Source organism: Rousettus aegyptiacus, unplaced genomic scaffold (genome assembly GCF_014176215.1).
Source record: "Rousettus aegyptiacus isolate mRouAeg1 unplaced genomic scaffold, mRouAeg1.p scaffold_m13_p_5, whole genome shotgun sequence".
NCBI lineage: Eukaryota > Metazoa > Chordata > Mammalia > Chiroptera > Pteropodidae > Rousettus > Rousettus aegyptiacus.
Genome location: NW_023416308.1, coordinates 16,006,754 through 16,025,453, shown reverse-complemented (window position 1 = coordinate 16,025,453; position 18,700 = coordinate 16,006,754). Strand labels below are relative to the sequence as shown.

Below are 18,700 nucleotides of genomic sequence, written 5' to 3'. Positions count from 1 at the left end.
GTTTTTGCATGTCTTTTGCCCATTTCTTAATTGAGTTGTTTGCTTTTCTTAATATGCAGTTTTTAGAGTTCTTTATATAGTCTAGATACTATTGTCAGATACGTGGTTTGCAAATATTTTTTCTCAACCTTGCAATTTGTCTTTTCATCCTCTTATCAGTCTTCCATAGAGTGAAATTTTTTTAATTTTGGTGAGGTCTCGTTTATCAATTTTTCATTTTATGAACCATAGTTTTTAACTTAAAATTGTATATATTTAAGGTGCACAACATGAGGATTTGATGTACATATACAATGAAATTATTACTATAGTAAAGGTAATTAACATGCCATCTCCTCACCTAATTACCATATTTTTTGGTGAGGAGAACACCTGAAATCTACTCTCTTAGCAAACTTTCAGTATTTGATATAGTCGTCATCTTTTATATTAGCTCTCTAGACTTATTTTACCTATATAACTGCAACTTGGTACAGATTGACCAATATCTTCCCCATTTACCCCATTCCCACCCCAGTCCGATAACTACTGTTTTACTCTCCGCTTCAATAATTTGACTTTTTTAGTCTATAGCCATGCTACCCTGAACAAGCCTGATCCCGTCTGATCTCAGAAGCTAAGCAAGATTGGGCCTGGTTAGTACTTGGACAGAAAAACACCTTAGAAGACCAGGTGCTGTAGGTGTAAAAAAAAAAAAAAGAATCTGACTTTTTTAGATTCCACATATAAGTGAGATTATGCAGGATTTTTTCTTTCTGTGTTTGGCTTATTTCATTTAATCCTTATCCCATTTGCCTTGAGAATACTCTCCAGAGATGCTTGCAGCTGCAGCATTTACCCCACAATAACTCACGGATTACAGTCCTAACTTTAACCCCAAAGTTTGCCATGACATATCTCACTTTTATTATTATTTTCACATTGCTCTAGTATATCAATAGTCTTTAGAAACAAATGACATCATTCTATTTATAGCATTCTGTTTTCAGTAGTGAAAATGTCAAATCCTGGAAAACATAGCGTTCCTACACGTGATGTTAAACAAATACTGGCAGCGAACTGCATTTTTCCTAAATGGGAAAAGAGTTAACATAATGATGTATGGACCATGCTTTTGATATCAAATCTAAAACCTTTTGCCCAGTCCTAGGTTCCTAATATATTCTCCTATGTTTTGTTATTTTTATGCATATGTTTTATAGTTTTGTGTTTACATTTTAGTCCATGATCTATTTTTAGTTAATTTTTATAATGGGAGGTTTTCTTTTCTTCTTTTTTTTTTTTTTTTTTTTTTTTTTTTTTTTTGCCATTTCAGTACCTTTTACTGAAAAAGCTATGCCTCCTTCATTGGATTGCATTTGCTCCTTTGCCAAAAATTAATTGGGGATATTTGTGTAGATCTATTTCTGGATTATCTATTCTGTTCCATTGATCTATGTGTTTATTCCTCTATCAGTTCCTATAGCTATATAGTAAGACTTAATATTGGAAAAAGTGACCCCTCCCACTTTATTCTTTTTAAAATTGTTTTTGGTTATCCTTTCATTGCCATATAAATTTTAGAATAAGCTTGTCTCTGCCTACAAAAAATTTGCTGAGATTTTTATAGAAATTTTGTAAACCTACAGATGAATTTAGGGAGAATTGACATTTCTACTACATTGAGTCTTTTAATACATGAACATGGTATATTTATCAATATATTTAGGGCTTCTTTTATTTCTATTGTCAGAATTTTATAATTTTCATTAGATAAATCATATTCATATTGTGCTTACACTTAAATCTAAGTATATATTTTTAAAATGTAATGGTAGATTACATTAATTGATTTTTCAAATAATGAACCAGTCCTGTATACTTTGAATAAATTCTACTTGGTCATGGTGTATTATTTTTTTCATACATTATTGTATTCTATTTGCTAAAAAATTTTTTTTTGAGGATTTTTATGTCTAAATTTATGAGATATATTGTTCTGTATTCTTTTTCTTTATGAGATGTCTGTCTATGTTTGGTACGAGGATAATACTAACTTCATAAAATGAGTTAAGAAGTGAAATTTCCTTTTCTATATTCTAGAAGAGATTGTGTAAACTTGGTGTTGATTTTTTGAATGTTAGGTAAAATTCTTCATTGAAACCATCTATTTTTCTGAGGAGTTTTAAATTACAAATTCAATTTCTTTAATAGTTATAAGATTAATAGGGTTATATACTTCACTTTGACTGAGGATTGGTAGTCTGTGGTTTTCAAAAAATTGGTTGATCTCTTCTAAATCCAATAGTGTAAAGTTGTTTGCAATATTTCCTTATTATCCTTTTAACAGCTGCATGATTTGTTATGATATCCCCCATTTTATCTGAATAGTGATAACTTTTTTGTCAGTCTTGTTAGAGGTTTGTCAAATTATTGATTTTTCTCCAAATAAAATGGCTTTTTGTTTTATTAATTTTCTCTATTTTTTCTATTTTGAATTTCATTGATCTCTACTCTTTTTATTTTTTAATTCTTTTTGCTTTAATTTCATTTTACTAGTTGCTTGAAATGGGAACTTAAATTAGTAATTTCATATCTTTACTATTTTTTAGTATAAACATTTAGTGCTGTGAATTTTCTTCTCAGCACTGCTTTAGCTGCATCCCAAAAATTTTGATATGTGTATTTGCATTTTCATTCGGTTACATATTTTAAAAATATTTTCTTTGCTATTTCTTCTTTAATCCATGGGTTCTTTTAAATTATGTTGTTTAATTTCTAAGAGTTTGGAGTTTTTCCTGTTGTCTTTTTGTTCTTGGTTTCTAGTTTGATTACATTCTGGTCAGAGCAAGGTCACTATATGACTTCATTTTTTAAAATGTGTTGAGGTTTGTTTTATGACCCAGGATATGGTTTACCTTGGTGAATTTTCCTTGGGCACTTGAAAAGTATATATATTATGTTCTTAGGTGGAGTGTTCTACAAATGTTCATTAGATCCTTTTGGTTAATAGTCTTGTTCAATTCTTCTATATTCCTTCTGATTTTTCTGCCAAATAGTTCTATCAATTGCTGAGAATTATATGTTAAAACTTCCAACTGTAATTGTGGATTTGGCTATTCCTCTTTTTAGTTTTGTCAATTTTGCTTACTTTGAAGCTCTGGTTTTTGGTGCATATACATTTAGGATTGGTATATCTTCTTGGTGAATTAATCCTTTACCATTATGTATTAGCCCTCTTTCTCCCTAGCAATTTTCTTTGCTCTGAAGTCTATTTTGTCAATTATTAATATAGCCAATTCCTGCTTTTTAAAATTTATGTTTGCATGATGTATCTTTTTCCATTCTTTTGTTTTCAACCTAATTCTGTAATTGTGTTTAAAATGAATTGCCTATAGGCAACATATAGTTGGATCATAATTTTTGTCTATTCTGCCAATCTCTGTCTTTTAATTGGTATATTTACACCATTTACTTTTGAAGTAGCTATTGATATGTTAAAGTTTAAGTCTGTCATTTTATTATATTTTCTATTCTTTCTCTCTTCCTCTGTTGCTTTTTACTGCCTTCATGTGAGTTACTTAAACATTTAGATAACATTTTTAGAGTTCCAACTTCATTTATTTATAATTTTTAGTATATTGCATACCATATAAAGATGTATATGTTTTCCTAGTAATTGTATTATGTATTACCATATAATTATGAAATTCATCACAGCCAACTGGTATTGATATAGACCACATTGAGTGAAGTATAGAAATTCTACTTTTCATTGAGATCCTTTTCCTCTCCCACATTTTCAATATAATTGTCAAGTATTTCCTCTATGTACATTGTACACCATATCAGATGGGATTATAAATTTTGCTTCAACCATAAAATATAATGAAAAATCATGAGGTAAAGGATAGATTACTTCTATTTTTACCCATTCCATTATTTTTTTGTTTCTAATGGCCTCAGTCTTCTGTTATTATTTTCTTTTTGACAAGAGAACATCTTTTAGTGTCAAGTCGGCTAGCAACAAATTTCTTAGTTTTCATTCATTTGAGGATTTCTTTATCTCTCCCTTCATTCTTGAAAGGTTTTTTCACTGGATATAGAATTTGAGGTTGAGAGTCTTTTATTTACTTCGGTATTTGAAAAAATGTTATGCCAGTTCCCTGTTGTCTCCATGATATCAGATAAGAAATCTGCTGTCGTTGAAAGTGGTATTCCTTTATAGGTAATATATAATTTCTCTCTGGCTGCTTTTAATATTTTTTCTTTGTTTTTGATTTTTAGAAATTTAATTAAGATGTACCTTGTTGTGGATCTTTTTGCATTTATCCTATTTGGGAATCATGAAGCTTCTTATATTTACATGTTTATATCTTTTACTTTTCAGTTTCACAATCTTTCTCCTCCACTTCTAGAACTCCAATGATACAAAACTTAGATCCTTTGCTATTGTCCCACAGATCCATGAGGCTTTGTTCAAATTTTCTTAGTCCTTTTTTTTTTTTAAGCAGTTGTAGGTTCAAAGCAAAACTGCGATGAAAATACAGAGATTTCCTATACACCCCATACCCCGACACATACAGTTTCTCCCTTTATCAACATCCCTCACCAGAGTGGTGCATTTGTTACAAATGATGAACCTACATTAACACATCAAAATCACCCAAAGTCTATAGTTACCTTAGGGTTCACTCTTGATTTTGTATTTTCTATGGTTGAGGAAATGTATAATAACATGTATCCAATATTGTAGTATCACATGGCATATTTTTGCTGCTGTAAAAATTCTTTGAACTCTGCCTGTTCACCCCTCCATATACCCGACTCCTGACAAACACTGATCTTTTTCCTGTCTCCACAGTTTTACCTTTTCCGGAAGGTCATATAGTTGGAAACATACAATATGTAGCCTTTTCAGATTGACCTCTAATTTTGTTTTAATATTATGCATTTAAGTTTCCTCCATTTCTTTTCATGACTTAATAGCTCATTTCCATTTCTAGTAAATAATATTACATTGTCTGGATGTACCACAGTATTTATCTATTGCATACTAAAGGACATCTTGGTTTTATCCAAGTTTTGGCTACTATTTATTTAAAAAATAAAACTATGTGTAGGTTTTTGAGTGGACACACCTCTTCAACTCCTTTAGGTAAATACCTAGGAGCATGATTGCTGGGTTGTGTGGTAAGAGTATATTTAGTTTTCTAAGAAACTGCCAATCTGTCTTCCAAGGTGGCTGTACCATGTTACATTCCAGAAGCAATGAATGAGAGTTTCTGTTGTTTCGCATCCTCACCAGCATTTGGTGTTGTTCTGGATTTTGGACATTCTAATAGGTGTACAGTGGCATCTAATTGTTGTTTTAATTTGCATTAAATGTGGACGTATAATATGGAGCATCTTTTCATATGCTTATTTGCCATGTTAATATATTATCTGATGAGGTGTCAAAGTCTTTGGCCCATTTTTTAATCAGGTTTTTTTTTTTTTAGTTGTTGAGTTTTAAGGGTTCTTTGTATATTTTGGATGCGTCCTTTATCAGATGTGTTTTTTGCATATATTTTCAATCTCTTTTCTCTTTGTTGTGCGGATTGAATAAATTCTATTGAACTTCCAGTTCACTAATTCTATTCTCTGTCATCGCAAGATATTTATTTTGGTTATTGTATTTTTTCAATTCTATAAAAGCTATTTGGTTCTTTTTATAACTTCTCTTTCTTTGTTGAGTTTTTCTGTCTTTGCATTTCTTTCAAAAGAATTTGTAACTTTTGCTGAAGCATTTTTATAAGGACTGCTTTAAAATTGTTGTCAGATAATTTCATTATGTACTTCATCTTGCTATTAGCATCTGTTGATTTTCTTGTCTCGTTCAGATTGTAATTTTCTTAGTTCTTGGTATAATAGATTATTTTTTACTGATTTCTGGACATTTTGGTTATTATGTTAGGAGACTCTTAAGCCTATTGAAATTGTATATTAGTAATCACTCTGTTTAGGTGTAAGTTCTTGCCCTCTGCTGTGAGATTTAATTCCAATGACAGCTTAATTTTCTGAGCTTTTGCAATGCTATTATGATCTGTTTCTACTGATCCTGAGGCTCCTGTTCAATCCCTGTTGATGCTATATGTGAGAGAAGTGCTATTCTGGGTCACCTGATGTCACTGAGACCTCTGGCAGATTGGTATAGGGGTGGACAGAAGCCGCTGAGCTCAGGTCTCCTGTGCCACTGGGAGGAATGCAGAGAAACATAGGACTTAGCTTTTTCCACTACGAACAGATGGGATCACCCACCAGTGCCCTGGTGGTGGAATGGATGCTATGATGGCCTGGAAATTTGCTACTGCCACTGCTGCTGTCAAATCAGACTGCCCATAGGGGCCCCAGTTGTGGAATGGGGTCAACTCACTTTTTGAAACTCGAATACATATGCAGTCATGAGCCACATAACGATGTTTGGTCAATGACATACCAAATATACAATAGTGGTCCCATAAGATTATAATGGAGCTGAAAAGGTCCTATCACCTAGTGATGTCATAGCTGTCATAACATCATAGCACAATGTATTATTCACATGTCTGTGGTGATGTTGATGTAAACAAACCTGTGCGGCCAGTTGTATAAAAGTTAGCACGTTCATTCACAGTAGTAGGCTATACCATCTAGGTTTGTGTAAGTACACTCTATGATGTTCACAGAATGATGAAATCACTTAACAACACATTTCTTACAACGTATCCCCATTCTTAAGTGGCACATGACTAAATTACCAATTTTAACTCAACCTAAGGAACAATGACCATGATCAAATCATGAGTTTGGAGGGTAGTTTTAAATTTTCTTCTAAGACATTTCAATGATTAATAGAAAAAAAAAAAAAGTTTATTCCCTACCACTTGGAATAATTCCATGACACCTAAGGCCACTTTGGGGAAGCAGCCCTGCAAGCACATTGACATAATGGAGTTCTCGGCCCTGCCTGATGGTCCAATGAGTAGAAATAATCTCCCAAATGACCTAAGGCCATTTGGTGCTGAAAACATTCTAGAACAGGTCTTGGATGTTGTCACCTCACTCTATAACAGACCAAAACCATGATCAGATTGTAATTCTGAAAACAGCCTTGGTATATGTCAGTGCAGTGTGTGGAAGCTACATATCTTGCATCAAGCAGCAGACCAAATGCTCACACGCCTGGGCATTTACCTGCTTATATACTGACCCATTTATATGATTGACTGCTTATATGTTTACTCGTTTACTCATAAACTTTCTACCCACACAATTACATACTTACTCCCTGACCTAATTACTCAATTATATGTTTACACATAACCTGCTTACATTTACCTCTTTACGTGTTTACTTCCTGGCATACGTGCCTTATACATGCTTACACTCTCACGAGCTAACACAATTACACACTTACTTGACCATCTACTTACCCTCCTCCATGTTTACCCTTTTACCTGCTTAGTCACTTATACAATTACACACTTACTTATCCAAGCTGACACAATTACATACTTATATGATTACAAGCTTACACAGTTATATGCTTATGACCCACTTATACAGTTCCAGCTCTAGATTTGGTGGGGTTCCAGCTGCAAAGACACCCAGTTTAACAAGAAATGGAGTTGGATTTCAGAGAAAGAAGGCTTTTAGTCATGCATGCTCCCAGCAGTCAGTCCTGCTCTCCACCCTGGCATCTGCTTCATGCCAGCCTGTTCTAGCAAGAGCCTCTGTCTACACCTCTGACAGTTGCCAACATATTTCCTGTGGTCTGAACATTTTTGTGAGATTTTTTCCCCTTCATCTCCATGTGTGTCAAGTTGGAAGAAAAACAACCAGCAATTGAGGCACTTACGCATTCACGGCCTTATGTGTAGTGTCCTTTGTATATATATTCTCCTCCCCAGCCTTTTGGCAACTGTCCTAGCTTCATGCAGCTCCCTCTGGTGTGAGTCAGAGCTGATTTTCAAATCAGTGGATGCTGGCTTCACGGACGGCATATGCAAGGATCTCTTCCAGGGAAGAACACCCTGAGCGTGGCTGGTGGGGAGGAAGATCACTGGATTGGGAGTCCGGAGGCCTGAATTCAACGTCCAGATGGGCCTTTTCTCAGCTGTGTGAACTTAGGACATCACTCATCCCCAATGAGACTCTGTTTCTTCATATAGTAAGTCTTCACTTAACATACTAGGTAGGTCCTTGAACACTGAAGTGAATGATATATAATGAAACGCAATTTTCTCATAGGCTAATTGGTATAAATAAGAGTTAAGTTCCTACGGTATCTTTCTAGTCCCCAAAACATTACTAAACTTCTAAATAAAGACCCCAAACATTTCAAATATTAAACATTAAAATAAATGTGAGCTGTACATACATTTTAGAAAAATGAATAAAAACAAGATTATTATTTTCTAACCTGTTTAGAACCAGAGCCTATTCTGGCAGCTCAGAGCACAAGGTGGGACCCCGCCCTGGGTAGGACACCCATTGCAGGGCACACTCACACACACCCACACCCCCACTCACTTATCCTGGGACAATTAAACATGCCAGTTCACCTCATGTGCACGTATTTGGGATGTAGGAGGAAACTGGGGTACTTGAAGAAAACCCACACAGACATGAGGCAAACGCCACACAAACAGTGGCCCTGGCTGGGAATCAATTTTTTTTTTCTCGCCAACATTATAATGAAATGACGTTTAACAAAACAACATTATTCGAGGAACTGCTGTACTAGAGAAGAGGTAACTGAGACATAGAGAGGCAGAGACTGGGTCCTTTTGCCTTTCTCTTCTATCCCTGGGTCATGGTACACAGTAGACCACTGAATGCTTTTCAACTGGAATAAGACATGTCAAGACATTCATACTCCACTGAGCACTAGAAGTGGCATGAAAGCCACGGAGAATCATTCTCAAAGTGAAGTCTCCCCACCTGTGTCAGAATAATTACAATGCTGGCTCAATACAGATTCCTGGGCCCCAGCACCTCTGGGGATAGGGACCAGGAGTCAGCAATTTAAGAACTTGCACAGATAAAATCACTTGCATGAGGCGTGGGAAGCAAATTCTGCTGCCCCTCTTTTGTCACATGGTGAATCCTTGTTCTTGCTTCAAGGGAACTCCAATATCATCTCCACCATAGAACCTTCTCAGATTCACTCTAGAAAGAAGTAGTTGCCTCATCTTCTGTGAGTTCACAAGTATCTTATTCACATTTGTGACCTCAACACCCAGTCCAGGAGCACATAGCAGATGCTCATGTTTAAAAATAAAATCAAACCTTCCCTGGCCTATGAGGCCTTCCCGTGACCTAATCCTCCCCATTTCTACCTCCCCTCCACTCATCCCTCAGCTCTCCTCTCCCCTTCTGCCCATGGTCCTCAGTGATCCTAGCACACTGGCTTTCATTCTGTTCCGTAATCAAGCCAAGTTTCGTCCAGCCTCTCAGTCTTGGCTCGCACCGCTTCCTCTAACCAAAGCTCTCTTCCTTCAGATTTTTGCGTGACGGGCTCTTTCTCACCAGACATTCAGGTTTCAGATAAAATATCACCTTCTTAGAGATACTGCTGCCCACCCAACCTGAAGAAGCCTCCCAGTAACATATCATATCACCCCATTTTTGGTTTAGCATACATTTATCATTCTCTGATAATTTCTTTTTTTAAAAAAATATGTTTGTTATCTGCCTCTCCCCCAGGGAACTTAATTCATAACCAGGGTTGATTTTTACCCCCAGGGGACATTTGGCAACATGTGGAGACATTCTGGGCTGTCACAACTGGGCAGGTGCTATTGGCATCTAGTGAGTAGATGCCAGGAATACTGCCAACATTCTACAATGCAAAGGACAAAACAAAGAATTTTCCAGCCCCAAATGACAGTCGTGCCACGGTATAGAAACCCTGGTCTAATTGATCTCTGAGGCCACAGTGCCTGAACCGGAGCCTGGCAAATCTCACGCAGCTGAAACATTTTTGCAGCATGAACGAATGAAATGTTCAAATTAAAAGGTTGGATTTCATTTTAAAGCCCAAAGGTCCTTAGAGAGCAATTGAACCACAAGTTTTTACACTCTGCTTCTGGAAGCCTCAGGCTGTGGGGCAGAGTTTCAAGAATTCTATACACAATGAAAAATTTTCATCTAAATGCTGAAGATGTAAATTTTGTGACTATGATCTGTTTTATTTATTGGGATCCCAATTGTCTGAACAGCTTTACAACTTAAAAAATCTGGGGAATCCACTGTAACAGACAAGTACCCTTATTTCACTGAGTTGAAAGCCAGAACCCAGAGAAGCTGGGGGATCCTCAGTATCACATAGAACCAGGCCTGGGTCTTCTGAGTGCCTAGCTGGCCTTGGTCATGGACTGGCCACAGTGCTGTATTTTGCCAAAGACACAATTTAGGAGCAAGCTGATGTGATGCAGCAGTTGCAAGCACCAGGGCCATATTGGGTAGGTTTTCACCCTGGCTCTGCCTTCAGCCAGCTGTGTGTCCTTGGAAAAGCCATTTAACCTCTCTGAGCTTTAGTTTCCCCTGAGGAGCTGTAAAATGAAGATAATAATAGCACCTACCATATAGGGTTGTGATGCAAATTCAAAGAGTTTGGAATAGTGTCTGGTACATAGTAACTGCTGTATAAAGGGTGGGTGTCAAATTCATGCCAGTTTGCCTGGGACTTTACTGATTTTAGCACTGAAAGGCCTGTGTCCCAAAAACCCCCTCAGCCTGAGCAAAGTGGAACAAGTGGTTATTCTAGCTGTATGTGTATGTTTGATTTTTAAAAAACTGTCCATATTAATGTTCTATTTGACTTTTCATTACTCAGCACTTCTCATTACTTTGTTTAGTTTATATGCTGAGCATGAGGGAAGGGTTACTGATGAATTAATTATACAGATAAGAGAGCGGGGGACATCTTTAGCTTACTTTTTTTTTTTTCCTGGAAGATTCCCTTTACCAGATATGGTAATACATTAGTGACTTTTTTTCATTGACTTATGGGAGTGATATTTCTTGGGTAGTGTTTTCTTTTTTAAATTTTAATATTTTTCCCAGTTTTATTGAGATATAATTGACATACAGCACTATGTAAGTTTAAGGCATAATGATTTGACTTAACCTACTTTTGAATAATGAAATAACCAAAATTGTTGGTCATTTTCTATCAATTCCTGCAGGGAGGCCCACAGCACTTCTACTTTGAAAACACTTTTGTAGCAGTTGGCTTGTTACTGGATCTCCTCAAACAAGTGAACTCTGTTTGTCTGTTCAAAAAGTCTGTATTTCTAACAGTTCATTGCTTCAAACTGAATCTTAGAATTGGAAAGAAGCTTAGGAAATATTTAGGACAGCCATGCCATTTCCCACATGGGAAACCCGAGTGCAGAGAAGCCCACTCCTTTTCCTGAGGTCACACACCAGGAAAGGATGACCCTGGGACTCGGGCCCAGTGTTTTGATACCTGGGCCAGGGTGCGCTCGAAGGTTCTCAGACTGGGTTCCATACCAGTGGCAGATTTCATAGAGGAGTGGGTAGCTAGAGAGCAAGAGAAAAGCTGTATCACTCAGCAACCCCACCCCTCCTCCTTCCATCACAGAAGCAACATGTTTACTATTTATACACTTAAGTAGCCTCTACAAAAGGGTTCATGTGCTGAAAAAAAAATTTTTTTTGATAGCCACTCAATTATATCATAAGGTCAACATATTTTCTCCCCTGGAAAATTTGTTGCCATGAAGAAAACTAAACTATTTCTTTAAACCACATTTTCCTTCTCTCTAATAGATTTTATGTGGTCAAAAGAACAGATACATGGGCCCTTTCAAAGCCAGCCGTTAAAATGAAAAGCTCATTCACTCACAGGAATGAGCTGGGTGAGTCAGGGTGTTGGAAACAACTGGTCTAGATGTGTATTCTCATATCTAGCACTTAAAAAAAAAATGTCGTTTAGGAAAAGGTTGCTGTTTGAGGCCACTTAATAAAAGATTGGAGTGAGGGCTCTGAAGGGATCTGAGGTGGACAGGCCCCAGGAAGCAGAATGTGGAGGGGGTTCAAGTTGCAGTGAAATCATTTAGAACCCAAGCCCAGGGCATTGGACAGGGATGGGGTGATGTTGCTGGAGAGTCATGCCTTTCCCCACCAATATGATTTTAAGCTTAAACAGACAAGATCCAAAGCCAGGAAAACATCTCTCCAAAGAAGGAGAAAAACAACAAGAAATGGCGAAGCAGAACACACAGGCTTTTTCCATAACGATTTGGGGTTCTCCCTTGAGAAGTTCAAGGCTTAAAGGAAGGGTGAGGGAGTATAAAGTGATTCCAAGAGCGGGGAGGTGAAAGCTCACACTAGATACTCCATAGGCTCAGGTTTGATCCCAACTCAGCCACTCCCCCACTGTGCAATCTTGGGAGAGTTACCACATTTTCTTACCTTAGTGGTAAAATGTAGATTGTAATAGTACCTACTTTATAGGTTCTGTGAAGGATTAGAAAAGATGAGGGCTCTGCTCCTTACAATACTTCCTAAATCTTGGAAATAGTTGCAGCCACTGTTTACTAAGCATCTGCTAAGTACCCATCTGTGGGTCCCGGAGCCTGAGATCCTCACCGCTGGTGGCTGTGTGGCCTTTGTCTACCAGGGATTCTACCTGGGGCTGGGGGAGTTCAGAACAGGGCTGTTATTGTAGTAATTTGGAACCAAAAGAGTTTTGGATCAGAGAACATCCTGGGAGACTCAGAGTTCACCAGTCTTTGCCATGGGTGACTGTTAGGCCAGCCTTCGCCACACAGTAGTAGCTCAAGAAATATTTGTTGAGTGGATGACTCAATGATGGAAGAAATTAATAAGAGACCTAACATTGATGAATGTTGAATGAAATAAGCTATATACAAGAGAATGTTTTATGCAATAACGTTTGTCTAACGTTCTAGAATCAGCAAGCGGAATCTATGGTAATAGGAGTTAAGCTAGTGGTTATTTGGGGGAAGAAACAGACAAAGCTGTTCCCTATCTACTCAATATCTGTTTCCCTCCCCTTACAGCTAGTACAGCCACTTGATAAAGTTCTAGTCAATGAGAGCTAAGTGGAACTGTCAGGTGACAGTTGGGAAAACCTTCTTATAAGGACTAGTTCATGCTCTGGACCCCTTATCCCTTCTTCCTCCATCTTATTCTCTGAATATAGATATGATGGCTGGATCTCAGACTTCTCTATTAGATCATCAGGACTAGGCCCACACACTAAGGTTGAAAGAGCTGGGAACTAGATCCCTAAATACCCCGTGAAGCTGTCCCACCAGTCCTGGACTGTTCTCTTGCTCACCTCTAGATTTCCTTTACGTGTAAGCAATAAATGACTTTCTTGGATAAGCTACTATTATTTTGAGGTTTTCTGTCACATGAGGTTTAACCTATTCTCCCTGCCCAATAGCTGTATGAGGTTAGGAGTCTTACTGTTGTACAGATGAGAACATTGAGTCACATGGCCAAAGTCACATGTCTGGAACTAGAGAGAGCCTCGATGTGAATCCCAGGCTGTGAGGGTTCTTGAATGCGTTCTTTTTTCCAGAGACCACTGGGCACACATCACTGTCCTCTCATGCTCATTTCCCTGGAGTCCCCAGATATCATAGCCCATAGTCGCAGGAAAAGGGAGTCATAATTATAGGTTCTACAATTGAGCCCCATCCACATGATGTCATTGAAACCCCACCCCCTCCCCCCAGAGTCTATGGGAAGTAGAGTCCCATCCTTAAAGCTGAGAGAATTGAGGCTAGGGGTGCTGAATTTACTCTCCCAGCATCGCAAAGCTAGGAAATGACAGAGCTAGGGTTTGAACCAAGGGCCCGTCCCAGTGAAGCCCATGTTCTTAATTCCTTAGCCATATTGCTGCTTCAGAGTCCATCTATAGTTTTCTATAGATTCTGAGAGCTCCTTTACAGCCCCTGCCAAACGGCTTGCCAGCCTCTACTTGCATACCTCCAGTGACAGCGAGCTCATTATCGAACAAGCTTGCAAAGCAAAAGCTTGGGAGGATGGGTTCTAGTTCCTATCCCAGCCTCTTCTTTCTCCTTCCTGGACTCAGCCATCCTATGACTGCCCCACTCTTCACCCTGGGTACTTTTCCCCAGAAACGACCCTTCTTATCCAGTCCCTCAAGTTCAGCGGGCGGGGTGGGATGGTGGTGATATATTTATAATGGATTCATTCTCTCTCTCTTCATCTCCCTTGCACTTTCTCTGCCACCATTCCCTGTTCCTTTGAAGAGGAGGCGAGACTGTCATGTTGTCATTTGGCAGCAATTCAACAAATATAAAATATACATATCCTGTGACCCGGCCATCTCTCTCCTTGCACACATGCCCAAGGCGGATGGGTGGAGAAGCCCAGAGTGGTGGGGTTTGTGACGGTGAAACCTTGGAAACACTAAGTGTCCATTGATAGGGGACTGGTTATGACAATGGAGGATGCCCCAGCAGTTAGGACTGAGGTGTCCACCCAAGAGAAACGCGAACGCATGCCCAAACAAAGACTTGTATGCAAGTGTTTTTAGCAATATTATTCATAATATCCCCAAATGGGGAACACTCCAAGAATCCACCAACTGGTAAATGGATAAGTAAAATGTAGTATATCTATCTGTACATATATATTAGCAATAAGAAAAGATGACACCCTACAGATGAACCATCAAATAGTTACGCTAATAAAAGAAGTCAGATACAAAAAGAAAACCACACACTGTATGGTTCCATTTATATGAAATGTCCAGAAAAGGCAAACCTATAGAAAAGTTCAGTGGTTGCCTAGAGCTGGAAGTCAGAGCAGAGAACAACTCTAAAACAGGCGTAGAGGTAATTGTTGGGGGCTAGAAATGTACTAAAACTGGTTCGTGATGATGGTTGCACAGCTCCGCAAATCTACTAAAAATCACTTAACTATACACTCACAGTGGGTGAATTTTATAACATGTAAATTTTATCTGAAACTTTTTTTAAAGATGAGGTTGATATGTAAAACCAGATGAAACATTAGGTTAAAAAAGTAAGATGCCAAACAAAATATACAATTCCATTTATGTTAAAAAAAAAAAAAAGTGAAATGAAAACCCTCCCGTATGAACACAAATATGTGCATAAATATATACAGAGAAGCCCGTCTTAAAAGCTTCATCCGCAGTTTTGACAAGCGTTACTTCTGGCAGGAAGGCAGGTATGGGGGACTGGAGAAGGGGCCTATTACTTTACATCAAAAGTGGATTCCTTGGGTAATTTTTTTAATTAAAAAAAAATCAAGCAAAAAGAAAGAAAAGAGGAAGGAAGGAAGGAAGGAAGGAAGGAAGGAAGGAAGGAAGAAGGAAGAAGGACGACCTGAGGTATGATTGAGGTGATTTGACTGTGTTTTATTCCACCCCCGCCCTCCCTCCACCCCACCCCCGCACGCAGCACCCAACCAGCCCGCCCTCCCCACGAAGAAAGAAAAAAGAAAGAAAAGAAAGTCATGCAAAGGAGAGAAGCTAGAGGCTACAGTCCATCCTCCAGCACCTTCTTTTACAATCATTGGGCCCATGGTTAAGGAATTAGCATTTGAAAGCAGTAAACTGGATGTCTCTATACTTGGGAAGAACTTAGGAAGCAATCTAGTCCATTTTCTATGCTCTGTAATTGGAGAAACTGAGGCCCAGGGAAGGGCTGGGGCCTGTCCAATGCCAGAGCTCATTGGGCCTGGGCCCGGGCTGAAGTCCAGGCCTGGGTCGAAGCTCCCAGCTCTACCCCCGCACTGCACTCTGCACAAATTGTTTCGAGTCTCCAGGAAAGGGGAGTTTATAAATTTGGCCACATTTTGGAACAACAGAGCCATAAATGGACATGCCCGAGAGAGGCTGGGAGGTACCTGACCTTTGAGGCTGGGGATGGGGAGGGGAAGGGAGGACAGAGCGGGCAGACCCAGCCATAGCCTAGATTCTTGCATCCAGGGGAAAATAAAACTGCAGAAAGGAGCTAGTCCAGAGGGAGTCTGCAGATGATATAGGCAAACCAGACGGGCCCCATCTTAATGCCTCTTTGCAACTGTCTGGCTATGACCTTGAGCAAATGCCTTCACCTCTCTGAGCCTCCATAGTCAACGAACCTGGTGAATGATGAGAACATGTGGAAAGGTTGTGAAAAGGCAGATGACCAGTCCCAACTCCAGCTTAGAGAGAATCGGGCTCTTACAGGATGGGGCACAGGCAACTGTATTTACCAGAAACATCCTGGGGGTAGTCCGTATCACTAGAGAACTGGAATTCCGAAGTCAATGACATCCAGGCTCTTTAAAAGGGCTTCTCAAAATCATTATTTTTATTAGACACTGTTATTTATAGATGAAAACCCAAACTGCTTAGCATGGCATTCAAGGCCTCCACGGCAACAGAACAGCTTCTCCCCCCACCCCACCCATTCGCATCCATCCTTCCATTGCTTCAGCAGACAAGGTGGAGTGTCCTCCTTACAGCCCCAGATAAAACCAGGTCTCAGCCTTCCCTGAGGGTCCAAAGTGGGAATCAATTAAATCCCACACTCCATACTTCTCTTACCAAATGCATACAGTCACACTTCCAAACTTTTGCTCAGGCAATTCCCTCAAGCTGAACAGTCCTCCCCAACTCCACCAGCTTCTCTTTTGATAGAAAACCACCTCAAATCCCCTCTTCCATGAAGCCTTGGGTTTCCTCAGACAGAGTCACTATCTACTCAGGGCTCTACCTTCCAAGTAAATAAATGAAAGAATGAATGAGTGGAATTCTCGATTGACTGACTTGCTTCCTGGCCCAGGCACGCACTTTGTAACCAATAATGTTTGTTGAAATACAATGAAATCTGAATTCTCTGATCTAGCTCTGATCTGAATGTCACGACCACTGAAAAACATTCAGTCAACAAACACTTATTGAGCACCTACTATACACCAGGCATGTGTGAAGAAACCAGATCACTCCACATATGGTTAAGTGTATTGGGAGCTATAAGAGAGAATGACGGAGAGGTGCTATTTCATAGAGAGTGGTTTGAAAGCCCTTTGGCAGAGGTGGCATTTGAGCTGAGAACTAAAGCATATGACAGAGCTGGCCCGTAGGACCCCAGAAAGGGTGATCTTTGGGTTTTAGAGGAGCTCTCCAGCTTTTAGGTGGTGATTGGAGATGGGATGGGTTCAGGGGCCAGAGCCAAGTGACAATAATTAACAGTGGTGTGGAGAGGTGGGGCCCAGCCACGTGAAGAAAGACACCACAGGGGGGCCTGCTGCTTGGGTGGGACGGCTGACCTTCCAAACCTTAGATTCTTTGGTTCTCTGAGCCTTGCCTATGTTTTAAACACATACACACAAAGAAAGAAAACAAAGCCCCACAGAGCCTCAGAAGTTGGCTAAAGCCCATAAGATTGTTTGTTTGTTTTTTAAAAATATATATTCCCACTGGATCTTCAGTTTTATGTTTCCAGCAGCTGGCATCCACCCAAGGGGACAAGTTAGCTGAGACAAACAGACTTCTGTCTCTCTGTCATTGTCATCTAGATCACAGCAGCTCGTGGCTGCAAAGAGGGTCATTTCCTGTGGCCTCAGCAGGGCCAGGAGGGTGAGGTGTGGGGTCCAGGCCTTCCCACGGATGCAGCTGGATCGGCTGCATTTCCCGAGAGGACACTGCTCTGGGGGAGGGGGCAGGGCAGGCGAAAGGCAGCCCCAGAAGTCAGGCAAGCAGCTCTGGCCCAACAGTTCATTTTTAAGCCAGTTACTTGAGGTTTAACAAAACAATGTGGTGAGGTTCCCAGGCTAGCCCACAAAAAGAGCCTATAGTACTGATATTGGAGAGTTGTTCTTCTAAGATGAGAGAAACTCAGCTTAAGAGAGGGTCTGAGTCACTTGATTTCATGGCTCACCAAAGGCAGGCTGGGTGTCTGGGAATGATCCTTTGAGGTGAGGATGGGCTGTGAGTGGAAGACAGAAAAGCTTACCAAAGACCAAGGCAGGGGCCCCTAACCCTGAGGCAGAGGACTCCAGGCAAAGGTACCACTGAACTCCACAGCTAGCCAAGCCACACGAATACACTCAAAATCTGAAATTCTAGGTTCAGCCCCTCCTGGTTACAATTTGGTTTCTTAAACTGGTGCTCTATCTACAGGGAGAGGAGGAAGGGTGCCAGGGAAGTGTCTAGCCCATACCCGTCTCTTTCCTTCCACACACCTATGAATCTTGTATCAGGATCATGAACCTTTCTCTCATGCCACTCTCCCTTGCTCATTACCTCCTAGTCACACTGGCTTACTTTGGGTTCCTTCTTCCTGCCTTAGGACCTTTACCCATACTATTCCCTACTCCTGGATCACAAAGCAGCATACTCATGTCACCTTAACTTTTTCCTTCTTACAGCTAACTGCAACTAACAATAGTGATGTGTAGTGATTTTCGTGATGCTATCTTCCTCCACACCTTTGAAGCCATTGCACCATCTGCAATAAGTGGCCTCCAAGGTCACCAGGGAACAGGGAAGAGAGGAAAAGGACAGAGAGTGGGAGGTATTTGCGACCCAAGCCTGGAAGAGGCACACATCCCTTCTGCTCACGTTTCATTGGCTGGAATCTCTCACATGCCCCCTCCTAACTGCAAGGGAGGCTGGGAAATGTGGTCTAGCTGAGTGTCGAAGAGGAAGATA

At 39.7% G+C, this 18,700-nt stretch overlaps 1 long non-coding RNA gene and 1 pseudogene across 2 annotated transcripts in view; one reads left to right on the top strand and one right to left on the bottom strand.

Moving 5' to 3' along the window:
* Nucleotides 1-565: 565 nt before the first annotated feature.
* LOC118603181 lies at nucleotides 566-684 on the top strand (annotated as a pseudogene).
* A 6,433-nt stretch (nucleotides 685-7,117) lies between these two features.
* Nucleotides 7,118-18,700, bottom strand: part of LOC107520979 — a 32,178-nt gene continuing 20,595 nt past the window's right edge. The window contains exons 4-5 of one of the 2 annotated variants that reach the window (XR_004950835.1): nucleotides 9,054-9,171; nucleotides 7,118-8,209 (exon numbers count right to left, since the gene is read on the bottom strand). This is a non-coding gene — a long non-coding RNA (uncharacterized LOC107520979). Of the gene's footprint in view, nucleotides 9,172-18,700 lie in introns of both variants that reach the window. The other variant, XR_004950834.1, reaches the window with a different exon arrangement.